Source organism: Eucalyptus grandis, chromosome 6 (genome assembly GCF_016545825.1).
Source record: "Eucalyptus grandis isolate ANBG69807.140 chromosome 6, ASM1654582v1, whole genome shotgun sequence".
Classification (NCBI taxonomy): domain Eukaryota; kingdom Viridiplantae; phylum Streptophyta; class Magnoliopsida; order Myrtales; family Myrtaceae; genus Eucalyptus; species Eucalyptus grandis.
Genome location: NC_052617.1, coordinates 16,165,245 through 16,181,762, shown reverse-complemented (window position 1 = coordinate 16,181,762; position 16,518 = coordinate 16,165,245). Strand labels below are relative to the sequence as shown.

General features: G+C 36.8%; 1 long non-coding RNA gene and 1 pseudogene across 1 annotated transcript; one reads left to right on the top strand and one right to left on the bottom strand.

Moving 5' to 3' along the window:
• Positions 1-262: 262 nt before the first annotated feature.
• On the top strand, positions 263-4,196 carry LOC104451574 (annotated as a pseudogene).
• A 1,179-nt stretch (positions 4,197-5,375) lies between these two features.
• Positions 5,376-7,483, bottom strand: LOC120294627. Its single transcript, XR_005551866.1, has 2 exons — positions 6,771-7,483; positions 5,376-5,520 (listed from the first exon to the last, which is right to left on the bottom strand). It is a non-coding gene; the product is annotated as an uncharacterized LOC120294627 (long non-coding RNA).
• Between the last annotated feature and the right edge of the window lie 9,035 nt (positions 7,484-16,518).

Here is a 16,518-nt window from a genome sequence, read left to right as displayed (position 1 = left end):
GGTGCAGACTTGAAGGGTCTAGGGTTGCAAAATGGTTCATTTACCTTGCGACAGATTAAAGCTGCCGCAAACAATTTTGATGATGCCAACAAGATTGGAGAAGGTGGTTTTGGTTCTGTATGGTATGCTGGAAAATCAGTGAACAAACTTCCCCCAATTCCCAACAAAAATGATCTGTAGAAAGCAGCATTCATTGTAACTACATTTTCACAGCATAGATCAATGCCAAAATTCAATTGCAGGGTCATCTCTCAAATGGCACCACCACTATTGCAGTGAAGCAGCTTTCATCCAAATCCAAGCAAGGAAATCGTGAGTTTGTGACTGAGATTGGGATGATTTCTACTTTTCAACATCCTCATCTTGTGAAACTCTATGGATGCTGCGTTGAAGGAAATCAACTTTTGCTGGTTTACGAGTACATGGAGAATAACAGTCTTGCTCGTGCTTTATTTGGTAAATATATATGACATTGTGTTTCACTGACTTGAGTTAATGACATGGTGGTAAAGTAGTTTTGATGTCTTCTGATGCAATTGAAGGTTCTAAAGAATTTTAGTTAAAGTTGGATTGGTTGACAAGACACAAGATATGTGTGGGTATTGCCAAGGGCTTGGCATATCTTCATGAAGAATCAAGGCTGAAGATTGTACATAGAGACATCAAATCTACTAATGTTTTACTGGATAGGGATCTCAACCCTAAAATATCAGATTTTGGTTTAGCAGAGCTTGATGAGGAGGACAACACACATATTAGCACCAGGATTGCTGGAACTTAGTAAGTTTCTTGCTTCATTTTCCTATTCACCTGATTAGGAGCCGGTGGCAACACAATAGCATGGAATAGAGACGTTTAGTCTGATTTTAAAAAATTGAGTTGAATGGAGGTTTGTGGTGGATTCACATCATCCCAAAGCATGATGCTCAACAAATGTGGCTTAACCACAAAGCTTTATGCTTCTCCCACCACTCTTCACGTTAATTAGGGAAATAAATGTTAAATATGTCACATACTCTGCCATTAAGTAATGATACTCTGATATCGACTATGTAATTGTTATTTAAAATAACTTAGTATTATGGGCATTAGAGTTCGCCCATGTTTCTGATGTATACACATGGAAAAATATAATAAGCATGTTCACATGGTTCAGACATCTCCGTTAATATGTGAGAAAATTCAACTTGTTTATGAAAAAAATGTGATTAATTAGGAAAAAATAGAACTGTAAGTTCATTCTACTAACTCTAACCTGAATTCAGTAAAAACAAGAACTGCAACATGAATTAAGTTCAGTTTTCTCAATTAAATTATATAATCTAATATAATTCTGGAAAATTCATATCCTCCTACGCTAGATTTTACTCAAAAGATTGATAATATCCTACACGATCCTTTTAATACATTAGGAACAATTCAAGATAAACATTTCATAAGGTAATTTAGTGTGCCCTACCTAATGTGTCCCCTCAAACAAAAAGCTTATGAAATTATTTTGATAAAATTATAATGCAATACATTTTAACGAACTATATTGATACGTAATTTAATTTTTTAATTATGTTTTCCCAATGGCAATCAATTCAATGCAAAACAATTTAATGAACAACAACTACTTAATGTTAAAAATTTCAGTATAAATTATCTATATATACTCCTTTGTATGAAAAACACAATTTTAATAAATGTGTCACATGACATCAACATAGATGATGCACTTACAAGTGAATTTTAAAAAAAATAATAATACCAAATTATACAAAGCAAGCACGTGTATCGCAAGGGTTAGAAAGCTAGCGAGGAAGTGAAAGGCTGTCTATTGGAACAGCAACAACGATGACAACAAGAAGCTTTTCTGCCTCTAGGCTTTGGCTTTAGAAATCCTCCTGCGGCTGCTGCCCAGGTATTCACAGACATTGGCTCAGCCTGTTTCCAGCTCTTTTTTGGGTCAGAGTGCCTCTTTTCCGAGTTATAAACTCATATATGCACTCTGACAATTAGATGGAATAACAATAGTCTTTTTCAAAATATTCTCGGTAAATTCTATTAGAAAATTTTTAAGATTCACTTGGATGCACTTATTTGTTTCCTCTACTCTTGAGACTATAGTGTCACATTTAGGAATATCTCTTTCTTTTGAATTTTAGGAAAATTAAGTATGTGCTATCTAAGACATTTGCCTTGTTGCACATGAAAGCTCTTTTCTTGTTGTGCAGTGGATATATGGCACCAGAGTACGCAATGCGTGGTTACCTCACTGACAAAGCCAACATCTATAGCTTTGGTGTTGTTGCCTTAGAAGTAGTTAGTGGCCGGTGCAACATTAGTTACCAAAAAAAGGACGAATGCTTTCATCTACTCGATTGGGTATTTGACTCTAGCACTCAAAAGTTTTCAATTAGGATCATATCCGTTTTTAAATCTCTGTTTGCGCAGGTGGAAAGATGGAACCGTGAGCATAGTATATAACTTCTCTTATGCACTTCTAGTGGTTACAGAGGAGCGTCGCAGTTATTTATAACGAATTGCACGTGCCATTAAGTGCATTTGTCATTTCAGAATAATCCAACTCTTCTTATTATGTTTTTTTTTGGTAAAGAACTCTTCTTATTATGTTGGTCTACACTGAATTTAAAAGGAGAAAGTAATCCTTGCAATAACCAGTCTATGGTGTTCATGCTCAAGACGTGCGACTTGGGATTGGGGGTGGCCACGGATTAGTCTGGTTCTAAGAAATCGAAACTGGAACCTACTCAGTGACACATTCAAACTCAAAACGATGGGCTGCCTCCTGACCAGAGGAATCATGTAGATTTTGGATTGAAGACAATTCTAATCCTTGAAACTGGGTCATTAAGCTTTGGGGTAGTTCAATTTTGGTGTTTATAGTTTTATGCGTGACATTCATTCTCCCTGTAGTCTCATTAGGGCCAAACAAGTCCTTTGAGTACTTTTGAGTTTTGACAATTACTGTTGAATCAAAAAGTTTTCAGGACTGCCTCTTGACCCAAATATTCATTTACTTACGATTTAGATTTAACTTTTTCCACATGCATATAATTAAGTCCTTAGATTTTATTTTGCTTTGAGCAAGCCAATCATTAGCGAAAATAATTATCGCTAGTACCCGTTAAATCTAATTTTCACCTAATTTTAGTCAAGTAATTCTTGTTAAAATGGAATTGTGAGTAAAATGCAATGATTGGTGTAACAATTGATGGATGATTCTACCATTTCATGTAATGACAAACTGACAAATTATTCGTGCTGGTAATACTCAGTAAGTGCTGGTGATTATAAAGCAGTCTGGTAATTTTTTTGCAACCGGATAACCGTTATTAAGAGATCAACTAATGCTGAAGTTTAAAAAAATTTTGTCTAAATATGTGAAAAAGATCATGTTTCATCTGTATTGACTCATTCGGTTCTTTTCTTCTGTTTATACCATACAATGAAGATGAAAACCTATCAGGTGTTTATCGACTGCATTTGTGATGGAATTATCGTGGGACAGGATATATTTTCTTCTTCCTGTATTCTGCTAATGATCTCTGAAATTTGAGGAAGAAATCTCACTTTCCATTTCTGTTTCTAGGCTCATGAGTTGAAGAAGACAGGAAATTTGATAGATCTAGTTGATGCGAGGGTTGGTTCTCATTTTGACAAAGAGTAGGCGTTGGTGATGATAAAGGTAGCTCTGCTGTGTACTGATGCGACTCCAACACTCAGGCCAGTGATGTCGTCTGTGGTTAGCATGCTTGAAGGCAAGGTTGCTGTTCCAGTGCTGGACTCTGACGGCGCCATCAGGGCTGAGAAGAAACTTGAGGCCATGAGGAAGCATTTTGAAGGTGACAAAGATCAGGCAGTTGGTGAAAGTATCACCAACAGTATGTTCACTGAAGGGTCGGGCACTGGAATCACTTCTTTACCATCTGCCGTTGATCTCTATCCGATACCTCTGGATACTGATTACTGCCAGAACATAGAATAAGAAATGGTTTGCAGCGTTCTGAGTTAATTAGTTCTGGAAAGAACTGGGCTTTATTTGGTAATCCATTCAGTGGATTACATTTGAAACTGAAGGTATTGATACTACAAAGAAACTGGGGACTTTTATGCAGTGCCGTGATTGTGTATTGCGAGCTAAGTACTTGGAAAGCCAAATGACGATGGTTTGTTTTTTGATGGTTGTATACATGGCCTTTTTTTTTTTTTTTTTTTTTTTTTTTTAATATTGATATTGAAACAGAGAGCATGTTGCAACATTTCCTCTTTAAAATATAACGATGTGTATGCTTGCCAACGCAACGGAGGGAATTTATTATGGAAGCTTTTCATTGTTTGAATGGCAATATGTGCTAAGTGGGACATTCTTGCTTTTGGATTTGTTTTATTCACGAACCCAACCCGTTATATGTTGCTACTCAAGAACTGTTCTTAGAAATTTTTTGAGTTTTTATCTCTTTTAGTATGGATGATGATCGGCCGACTTCATCTATCCCATCTTTAAGAAATGATAAAAGACAATACTATATCCACATGAAAAATTCTGCAGAAACTTGTCAATATTTTTTTCGGATGGATTACTACCTCATCAGCACAGTGCTTCACTCCATCAATGGTTCTGTATTTTTAAGTCAATGCCAAAAGCGGTCATAGGTTAATGTAAAAAAAAAAATCAAACAAGTTAAAGCCTTAAGGGGCTCATTTACTCACCCTGAGCTTCGAGAGGTGAGGGCAAAATGGATAATGACTAACTTGTCATCCCTCAACAGAGAAAAGCAAGAAAGAGATTCACGATCAGAACTCACAGAGCAATTATCCCAAACACAGAGGGTCAAAAAGAAAAACTTAAACAGCCATTAAAGGAAAGGGCTGAGTTATTCTCGCTTACTTTCATCTGGTGGCAACAGTTGAGCATCATACGCTTAAGACCGCAGAGCAAATGACGACAAGAACAGTGCAGTCAACATCGCTGGAAACTGAACCCAGAGGCACTACCGTCGTTAACTTCCGCTTTTACCTGCGCGTGTGACACCGACCCAACTCCGACCTCGATTCTCTCGCCAATGGCCAGAGGGAGCGAGCTTCGCAATTGGCCAGCAACGACCGGCCAGAGGAAGAATGAAGAAGAAAAATGAAGAAGGGGAAAAAGAGAAAGAAAAGAAAAGAAATAAATAAATAAATAATTTGAAAAAAAATAATATATGTCACGCTCCGATCCTCGAGCGCGTGTCCATCTCCTTCTGGTCGATAAAAATTGTGCGACTTTCCAGGATGAGTCGCAGACCCTTTCATTTTATTACACATGCAGAAGCAAAAATAAATTCCCTGACAGTAATCATCTCGGGATAGAAAAGCAGGACATCACATTCACAATCAAACCACACTTTTATAAACATACTGAGTCATTTACACAAGTCTATAACCAAAAGACTAGTTCTCAAAAAGAGGCTGTCCTATCTGACCCAATCTTCAAGTCACCTCAGCTCAACTCCAGGTCCTCTTTCTATGGCCCTAAAAATTTTAAGCCCGCGACGGGGTGAGATATAAATCTCAACGAGTTTACGGTCTAAACCCCAATTAGAAGGGAAATACACCTGGAAGTGTCCTAACCACACAACCACTCACTTAACACAGAGGACTTACCTTGCCTTAGTTTCCTTCCTGTACGTCAATACAATTCATATCGTAATGCATATAATCAATGCACATAACAACTGGAACACCTCACCAATTCAATTAATCACAAAGAACTTGTTCCATGCCACACAATTTTGATCTCATAATCAGGTGCATCAAACTCAACAATCATGCGTTCTAATTGTTAATTACACCCCTTAAGGGTATGGCCAACTCCAAAATTGGCGGTCTTCTGGCATTGCCAAGCGTCGTCTCACCTCCTTTGAGCACGGCGACGTCTCTTAATTAGACGGCTTCTTCAAAGGGGCGTAGGTCCAGAATCTACTGCGACCCGAGTCCCAATGAATGGGTAACGTCCCGCTTAACAGCCCAAGACGGTTTCTCTTAACCAACACACGACCAATCAATCTCGGCCCAGGACGCTGTGCATTGCACTCAAATATCTCAATTAAAATAGTGAACCTAGCCTATTTTCTTCGAATTAGAAATACACGGTAATATAGTCATGTGTGGGTACACAATCAGATTGAACCCAGAAAATTCATAATCTCCATTTTAAAATCCTACTGTTTTATATAGTATATAAAACCATTTTAGTGTTAAAATTCGACACCCAGGATTTTCGGAATAAATATCAAATTTCACAAATTTTGGAATTAAATATTCAAAATTCCAATCAGCACTCAATTTGCACAAATTAAGATCCAATTGCATAAACTGAACGCACCATTGCAATTAGTACAAAATTCCGGTCACCGGCTACCCCGGTCTAATTTCTAGAAAATAATTAATAATTAAATAAATTACCGAAAATTAAATAAATTACAAATAAATAAATTTAAAGCATTTAATTAAATTAACCTAAACTAACTAAACTAAATAATCTAACTAACAATTAAATCTAACCATCCTATATAATTTAATCTAAGTACACGAACTAAATAAACTAACTAATTCCAAACTCATCCATCTAACTAAACTAAATAAACTAACTAACTACTAACTATATACTTAATCTAACTAAGCCATCATACGCCTAATTAAATAACTAATCCACCAACTAGCTAACTAACACACCTCCAAGTGTCATTAGCCCACTAATAAAGGATTAGAACGCAACTCACCGGTTAGCACGAAAATCGGCTCACGGCGACGGCGGCACGACGGCGGCTGGAACTTGAACTCACGGCGAGGCCGACAGAAGCTTGGACCGGCCAAAACAGGTCCAAAACAGCTCAGCGAAGCTGAGCTTGATCTTGAATTACGAAAGCTGGACGAGCGGGCCGCGGCAACAAAGCTCGGCTTCGAGGAGACCCCACGGGCGAGCTGGCGGTCAACAATCAAAGCAAGTTGTCTTCGTGGCCGTATGAAGAGAAGACCCGGTGATGCTTCGGTGGAAGGGAACGGCGAGATGTGGGGGTTTCACGGTCAACAAAACAGAGAGGCTTCGTGAAGATGAAAGCTGGGTCGCGGGCGTGAAGGCAGCAAATGCAGAAATCAACGGCGTGGCTTTTGCTGGGCTTCGACCGAAGGAAGTGGATGCTTGGACGAGTGGGCCGCTTGCAGGAGAGTCAACAATGGGGGAAAGGAGTTCTTTAGTTGACCGAAGTTGATGCGTGGCTTGCAAAAGGGAAATCAGTGAGTGGTGGTGGGCGTGTGTGAGTGGAGAAGGGGATGAGTGGCTTCGGTCTTCACAACAGCTTGAAGCTCACGGTGTGAGGGGAAATTTTAATGGAGCAGCACGTGGAAGAGAGGGTGAAATGAAGGTACAAAAAATGAAGATAAGCAGGAGTTGATGATGTCGGCTTCGAAGGGGCGGCGCATAAAGGAGACCGAAGCAGCGGTCTTTGGCGACGTGGAGGAAGGTGCACCGAAGAAATGGAAAAGAAGCAGCGTCCGTGAAGCGCAGCTGGATGGATCCGCTAAGGAGATTGGAACAAGGGAATTGGTCAAAGATAAATATATAGGCATTAAAACCTTGTCCCCTATTTCTTTCTAGCAAATATAATCCAAGAATTAACCAACTTGATGCCAAAAATCAGCCCTCAAGCCAAAGATCCGAATTTCACATTTTTGGCACTCAACTTCAACTTCAATTTCTTCTTCAATTCCTCCAATTCGAAGTCCCATTTCATTGAAGAAAAATCCTACACATGTCCATAAATTCCAATCATCCAGTAGCTCGGCTTAGAAGTCGAAATTTCCTTCAAATGAGCTCAACAGAATTTCCGTTCGTTTTCCGAATTGATTTTCCTTAAAAATCCTGAAATCTCTGAAAAGTTTTCGGAAGATGAGTGGCATTAAAACGAATTGTGACACGACGTAACTTTCAATTTCGAAATCGAGCTCAATTTCGCTTAGGTTAATTTCATTCGACGTGATTTTAGCGCGTCCTAATATACCAGGTAGCTTTTATGAATTTTTAATGCAATTGGCCCGTGGTTGATTATTTTCGAGACAAGTTGTACGTCTTCGACATATTGGCGACTCTCAGTAATCGTAAAAATATCGAGATTTCAAATACGGACACTGGGTATAGAAATGACAGAAAAATCGGTCTAGTACCGTTCGACAAAAAATTTGCAATTAGGTGGAATCACCCACGCACTAATCACATACCTCTCTCAAATCGACCTATCTCCGGTCTCTAATCAATTTTGTCGGTGTGCTGTAATGACCCTTGCAGATTAGCATGGTCGAGCAGTCGATTCCTGGTCGAATTCCCATGTCTATTGCGTTTAGATTCCTTAACGGCTTCACATGATAGGCTAGTTAACTCGTGAGTGGCCAACTCAAAGAAAAATGCTATAGGCACGTCGATGAAAAGTCAATTTCATCTCATCGAAATCAGACTCGAAAATCATGATGTCACAATATAACATTTAAAAATTGTTCACATCAGGATGGGCCAAACGGCTGATGCTGACCAACCAAAACCGGCTGGATTAATTGAATTAGAACAAATGAGAAAGGTTTAGGATTAAATTGACCAAAAAAAAAAAGTTGAGGATTGTTTTTGTAATTTTCCCTCAAAAAAGTGGCAGACCTCATCTAGTCGCATTTCATTTAATACGTGTCATTGGAGGATGACAGGTGCATTTAAGATGAAAATAAATTAGAAAGGATCAAGACTAAGAAAATGTAAATCGAGCTGGAGTATAATAAAGGAATAGAGAATTTAAATACATGTCAGCCATCTCAAAATTTAAGATGGGTCACATTAGACACTTCGACTCATATCATTTATATGCTGAAAATCATATTCTGCCTACCAAATATGATAATTTAACCGCATTTGACACATTCGCCAATTGATGAAGATCTTTGACCCAACTAGCACTTACTCTCATTGGTGTCTTAATCAACTCTCAGCTGCATTAATGCATGTACTAATACGTTCACGGTGTAATGTGTAAAGACATTAATGGAACCATCATGCATATGTGGAAGACCGACATTTCTTGTGAACACGATGAAACGTCCGCATGGAAAGTTTCCTATCATAAGAAAAAAAGAGGGACATGAAAAATTCAAAGAAGCTCAATAGCATAAATTTCGCCTTATAGAGTATGAACGCAAAAGCAAATTGCCAAATCATGGAGGTCAGGTTCTCAATGTCGACAGGAACGAATAATTGTCTCCAAAGACTCCAGTCGTCAATGCATGCATGCATGTTTCTCATCGTAGAACATTACCATCGATAAATGATGGTCCCCTTGTTGCTTGGTTGACTGGGCAGTTCTAGTCGAGTTAAAAAATCACCATGCCAATAGTAATTATAAGGTTTTCGACCAAAAAAAAAAATAGTAATTAAAAGGTCAAACATCGAATCACCTTTAAGGAAGTGACCTCATAGTGTGGTGTACTAATAATGCTTCGGCGGCTAGGCAAGTAGACTGACTAGGTTCTACTGTGGAGGAGTTTAATTTTTTCATCCAAATGGAGAATTATAGTGACTGAAAAATGTAATATTCTGTAAAACATCAAATAAAGAGTATATGAGCCTATTCAATGGGACTTAATATAATAACTATCTAGAGTAACAAATGAAGACCAATCAAAGAAAATATACATAAGCACATAATAATATACAGAATCACATAATATTTTTAACATATCTCTAACAATCTAGTTGACTAATTAGGGCTCGAGAAATCTCTTATCTTTAATTAGAAGATAAAAAAGAGAGGTGATTGAGATTTGACTATTTTCTTATTTATCTAATTGAGAGATCTGCTCCAACCATTTAGAAAACAGTATAAACCCATTATAAATTAATGGCGGGCAAAAACAGTTATAAATTGATGACGGTCGAAAATCGTTAAAAATAAAATAGCTTTCAAAATTTCAAGACTATTGAAACATCTAACAAAAAATGGTTCCAATCTACATGGTTTTCTCGTAGTCAAGAAAGACTTCAAGATAAGTGACGAGATTCCATGCTTAGAATGCATCGCTTAAAGTTAACTTGGAATTTTTAAAGCCACCAAACTTGCGTGTTGAATAAAACTACGTTGGTTGACAGTATTAAAATAACCCCCAACCACTCAACATTAATCTGATTAGACATACATAGAAGATGGTCTTGTGCCTGACGTCGTCCATGGAACCATTATTATTTGATCTAAGTCTTAGACTTTGACACAACACCCCCCCGCCCGGGGCCAAAAAAAAAAAGGGCCGGCCCTACGATTCCATGACTCGTCCCGTAGTTGGAAAATTTCAGCCTTTTTTTTTTACTATGACTATCTAAACAGTTAAAAGTTTCTTTAAATCTCTACGCACATAATTTGGACTTAAAAAAAATTATAAGCACTTGAAACCTTTCATTTGTCATAATAGTTCTCATATAATCTTTTTATAATTTTTCAAATATTTGAGTTAAAAAATTATTGGACTTTTCTAGAAGCCAAAAACAATGACAGTCAAGTATGGATACACGCATCTCCACACGTGTCTGATCTATACATATTACTTTTTCTGGTAGTAATTAATTGTTGTCGTATGTGGACCAAGTTAAAAGAGCTTTTATGAGCAGCTCGAGAAAGATGGATTTTTTTTTAAATCATAAATATATTGGGCTATTACTAATTTAATCATAAACTTTTTAACTATGGTAATTGAGTCCTAAACATCTTTAAATTTTGTCAATTAAGTTCATTGGCCAATTTCGATAGGAAATTATTGATGTGGATATCGTACGTGCCCACTAGTCATTTTATGTGGCACAGTTGACGCTTATGTAGATAATTTTTGTAATTTAAAATCCACATTATTTAATTTTTTATTTTATTTTCTTTTCTTTTCTTTTTCCTTCTTCCCCTGCCGATCATGATTATATTAGCAATTGTTAAAAAGTTTAGAATTGAATTGATACAATTAAAAAATTTACGACTTAATTGATATAAATACAATTAACCCACCCCGTTGTGGACGAGTTGGTTCGGCCTTTCCCCCTCTAATTGTGGAAGGAGGAGGTTCAAGTCACTACGTACGCATTAAAGCGCGACTTAAGAGGGTGCCGTGGGAGGTGGGTCCCCGCGCCAGTGCCCCTGGGGGTTTACACCGAGCACTCGTTGTGAGGCAGTTCCTCTAGTCTAAAAAAAAAAATACAATTAGTTTAGAATTTTTTTTTTTGGTAATTTTATCTAGAAAGAAGTGTTGTATAGTTGACTTGGATTAATCTATATCGAATAATTCCATGTTGAATGGGTCAAACATCTGTCAATATCAATCGAGACTTAGCTATGCTAATGTTCAAGCCCCCATTAATGAATGAGATAGACCATGGTGCCAAATATTTTAGTTTCCACAGTTGTACAATTAAATTATTGTCCTAAAAAGTCTTGAGATATTATCATTATGTCCATTGACATTAGATCCCAAACTCGACATATATGGTTTTTTTTTTTGTAACAACTTTGATAGGACAACTTTTTTCCATTATTTATGTTCCATATATATGATACCACCAATGACGCGCAAATTATATCAAGTTACAGACCGGAGAATTGGACTTAACCGGTTTGTAGAACTTGCGGGGTGTTTCATTGGCCTCCATGTAGCTGGGTCTTAGTGGCTGTAGCCCTTGATTATTTTCAAAAGAATAGTAATTTGTTACAGCTGAAGTCAAAAGAAAGAGGAGAAAAAAAGATTTGTCCAAAAAAAAATGTGAATCTAATTATTTTTTGAAAAACTTAACGAGTTGCTGCACTTTCTAAGAATCGTGGAATTATCGTGGAATTTGAACTCTGCCTTCAATAAACTATATAATAGCCTAAATTTGAGACATGGTCATAGGAACCTTAGAGCAATGGAAAAGGCTACTGTCACTAGAAGAACAAAATTAGGTAAGAAGAGTTGGACAAAAGCTTTGCTACTCCATTCTAGATGGAATATCCCTACATTAGAGGAAGACTTGAGGTCCTCTCGCTCTCTCTCTCTCTCTCTCTTAGAGAGTTGGACAAAAGTTTTACGACTCCATTCTAGATGGTTTTTTTCTTTTTTCTTTTTTACTTTATTTTACTTTATTTCTCGGTTTTCAGATCTAGGGTAGGCAAGGGTTGCTGGCCAACTCCCTCTAGCCATAGGCAAGGTCACAAGAAAAACCATAAAAAAATCAAAATGTTATTAAAAAGTACTACGCAGCGCCAGCTGTCCACGTTAATTTCTAGCCAAAATTGGTTTAATGGTTTAATTGGCAAAAAGTGAAAATGTTTAAAACTGAATTGATAAAAAATAAAAATATTTATGACTCAATAAAAGTCTAGAACTGAATTGATAAAAATGCAATAAATTTAGGACTTTTTGGACAATTTTCCTAAGCAAAAGCAAATTGCCAAATCATGGAGGTCGGGTTCTCGGTGTTAGCAAGAGACTCCCATAATCAATGCATGCATGCGTGTTTCTTGTCGTAGAAGACCATCCCCTCATTGCATGGTTGACTGGGCAGTCCTTGTCGAATGGCAATAGTATCGGGTCATCTTTAAGGAAGCAACGTCGTAGTGTAGTTTGGTAATGACATTTCAGGCGGCTAGACAAGTAAACTGACTAGATCCTCCTTTTGGACGAATTGATTTTTCTTCATCCATTGAGAATTATAATAACAGAAAAATATTATATTCTGTACAACATCAAATGAAGAGTACATGCACTTATTTATAGACTTTACATAACAACTATCTAAATTAACAAATCAAGACCAATAAGAAAAAAAGATATTCAAAATCACAGAATAATATACAGAAGTATAGAATATCTTAATTGAGAGATTTGCTCCAACCACATTTAGTGGAGTTGAGGTTTGTAGACAAGTTGAGAACTTGTCAAACACATATGGCAAGGCAAAGGTTTAAGGGTCGTGATCCCCCTCTAATTTAAGAGAACTCACGCCGAAACAAGTGTTGACAGTGGTTTGTGAGTTATCGGCATTCTCTAGAGATCCATGTTTCAAGATGCTCGATCCCTGGTGGCTTGATTAATTCTAAGATCGCGTTGCATTACTTTTTAGTCATATTGAAAAGATCTTTCCTCCCAGATTCTTAAATGTAATGGTTCACCTAATCATTCGCTTAGAAGATGAAGCGAGCTTGGTGGATCAACACAATCTAGATACATGTATCCAATTGAAAGGTAATCCTTCCACAATCTAGATACATGTATCCAATTGAAAGGTAATCCTTCCCTCAATTTCGTCTCTTGATGTCCTTTTCACGTGCATACTAGTCTAAGCCATATGTAATGGATTGTAATGGGTTTTTTTTTTTGGGTAAAGGGATTGTTAATGGGGTTCAAGTATGCTGTTCACAACAAATGTTATGCGGAGGATCGTTTTTTAGGAATACATCGTGAGAGAGTGTTTGACCTTTTGTTCTAGATATATTGATCTCGAAGATACATTAGTCGATTAATCCTATTGGAATGGCAAGATGAATTTACATGTTTTTAAACGTCCCATACACATGTACCATCGTTGGATGTTTGTAGAGGAGCATACCAGTATTCCACTAGGACAGCATAAATCCCAACATGCTCAGGCCATTTCCCAAACCGTCCCTAATATCTCGGGGATGATTATTAGATGTCCCAAACAGGCATGAAAATTGTCCCACTCTGCACGGTTTCGTGAGGGTTTTGTGCTTGACGGAAAATACGTTTCTTTGCTTTGGACTAACGTGGCCTCTTTTATCTCCGTTCCATGCACGACGTCATGCACAAGACTTGTCAAGAAATGCAATTAAATTCAACATGTGAGCTTTGAAAGTTCCATGTTAAACTCTAACGATGGTGAAGTTCAAAAAGTTAAAGTTGATGTCTTTCTTCACTACACGAAACCAGAGAAGAAAGATTTCTCATATGAGACACCAGCGATTATTAAATTTGCGTCATTCTTTCCGAAACGAGAAGTAAGCTTGGTTTTTAGTCATATAAGAAAAAAAATTCCTCACGGATTCTTCGCTACTTTTGTGGTGCACCTAATAGACGAAGCAAGCTTGGTGCACGGGTGCAATTAAATACATGTATTCTACTGAAGGCAATCCTTCCCTCAATTTATCCTTTATACACGGACATCATCTGTGTGATGGCTTGTTAATGGGGTTCAAGTCCGATGCTCGCAACAAATGTCATGTGGAGGGATCAATTGTCGAGGAATACCTTGTGAGAGAGCGTTTGACCTTTTTTTTCAAGATATTGTGATTGCAAAGATACATTGGTCAATGGACTTCACAAGAATAATAAAAGTGAATTCACATGTTTCCTAACGTCCCAGACGCACATCCCATCTTTGGGACATTTGTGGAGCGTCCGAGTATTCCGTTGGGATTGTGTATATCCCTACGCGCTCGGTCTAGGGATGATTATTATTTGCTTTGAGCCTAAACTTTATTTGACATGCTGCGGTTTTCTGCGGTTGGTGTCCATATTTCTAACATAAAAACGGAGATAAAAGAGGCCATGTTAGGTCAAAAGAAAAGATTAGTATCTACCGTCAAGTAACAAAACCCCTTATGTGGGTTCAAATTCGACCAAAATCTAGAACATACTCATGATTCATTGCAATCGGAGAATTTCAGTCTTTTTTATGATGACTAGGTACAGAAAAATCACTGATTTGTGTGCTTAGTACTCCACTCGGATGTACCGTTTAGTCTGAAAATCTAGGAGACAAGGACTTGGGTTCATTTTTATTCGCCGAATAAATAAATCGTGCTAAAATTAGTACCGATTTACGAAAAAGAATAACAATGTAGACCACATCATTTAAGAAAAAAAGTTTATTGGGATATTTTCAGAATAGTTTTTATTTTTATTTTTTTCCGAATCTCTAACTGTACACAGTCCGGAATGGTAAAAGAATTATTTGACTTTTTAGAAGCCCAAAAAAATAAAAAATAAAAAAAGAAATAGCAAAGTCGTGCATGGATACATGCATCTCCACGTGTCTGACCTATATATATAATTATTCTAGTATGACTTTTGAGTAATATCTGGATTAGTTAAAATAGCTTTTGCGAGCGGCTCAAGTGATAGCCTTGTTTAGTTGACTTGGATTAATCTATTTCGAATGCATTCCATTGTTAGCGGGTGAAACACTTGTCAACATCGATAACACTTGAGATGTGCTAATGTCCAAGCAACCATTAATGAATGGGACAGACCAAGGTGAAGAAAGTTTTGGAGTCCTCGACCATCCATCTCAATTATTGTCCGAGTATTTATGATTATTATACCGTCCACTGGCTTGGAATTCCAAATTCAACATATATGATTCTTTTTTTCTTATCGAATTTGACAAGACAATTTCTTCATTATTTATATTCAACATATATGATATCATTAATTGCGTGCAAACTATGATTTAAGATTATCCACGCAGACCAAAAGATTGAAGTTAATCGGTTTGTAGAGATTACAAGGCATTTCATTGGCCTCCACATAATCGGGTCTCTGCAGCCATACCTCTGTTTTTTACAACTAAAGTAAAAAGAAAGAGGAGAAAAAAGATTTGTCCCAAAAATAGTGAATCTAATTATTTTACAAATAAGTCAACAAGCTAATGAAGTTTCCGAAGAGTTAGAGAACTTGGATTCCGCCATTTATAGACTAAAAAAGAGTGCCAGATACCTGTAACAATGTTATTGATCTGAGAAATGAAAAAGAAGAATAAATTAAACGTTACCAAAAAAAAAAAAAAAAAAGAGTGCCGGACACCTTAAGTGCCAAAACTTAGCACGAAGAAACATTTAAGTGCTAAAAATTAGGAAAGTGACATTTAAATGCTAAAATTGAAGCATAATGAATCATTTAAATACCGACGGTGAGAAAATCCAATCAAAATATTAACGTGGTGATTTTCCGGCTAGATAAATGCAAAACAACGTTGATTTGCACACTGACGTGGCTAGACAAATGCAAAAACAATGTCATTTTGTTGTTGACGTGGTAAATAATTAACATAAAAATTAATTTAATTAAATTTAAAACTAAATTTATTGAAAGCATTTAAATTTTTCTTTTTTTAAAAAAGAGGGAGGTGATGGCGGCAAGGGCTCAGCCCTCAGCCACCTTCTTCCTCCCTTCCTTTTTTAAAAAAATTATTCATTTTAAAAAAAAATTATAATTTAATTTAATTATTTTTTTATATTAAAATTTAAATCCGTGCCAAAACAACGTCATTTTATGTTTTTTTAATTGAGTTAGCTCTTCGGCGAGCCATGTAGGCGAAAAATAATAAAAAAATTGTCACATAAGATTTTCAGCGAGGTTTACCGGAAGTGACATAAGTATCCTATTTTTTTTTAAAGTGGGACACTTAATGCCATTCCTAATTTTTGGCACTTAAATATCCCTTCTTGTTAAGTTTTGATACTT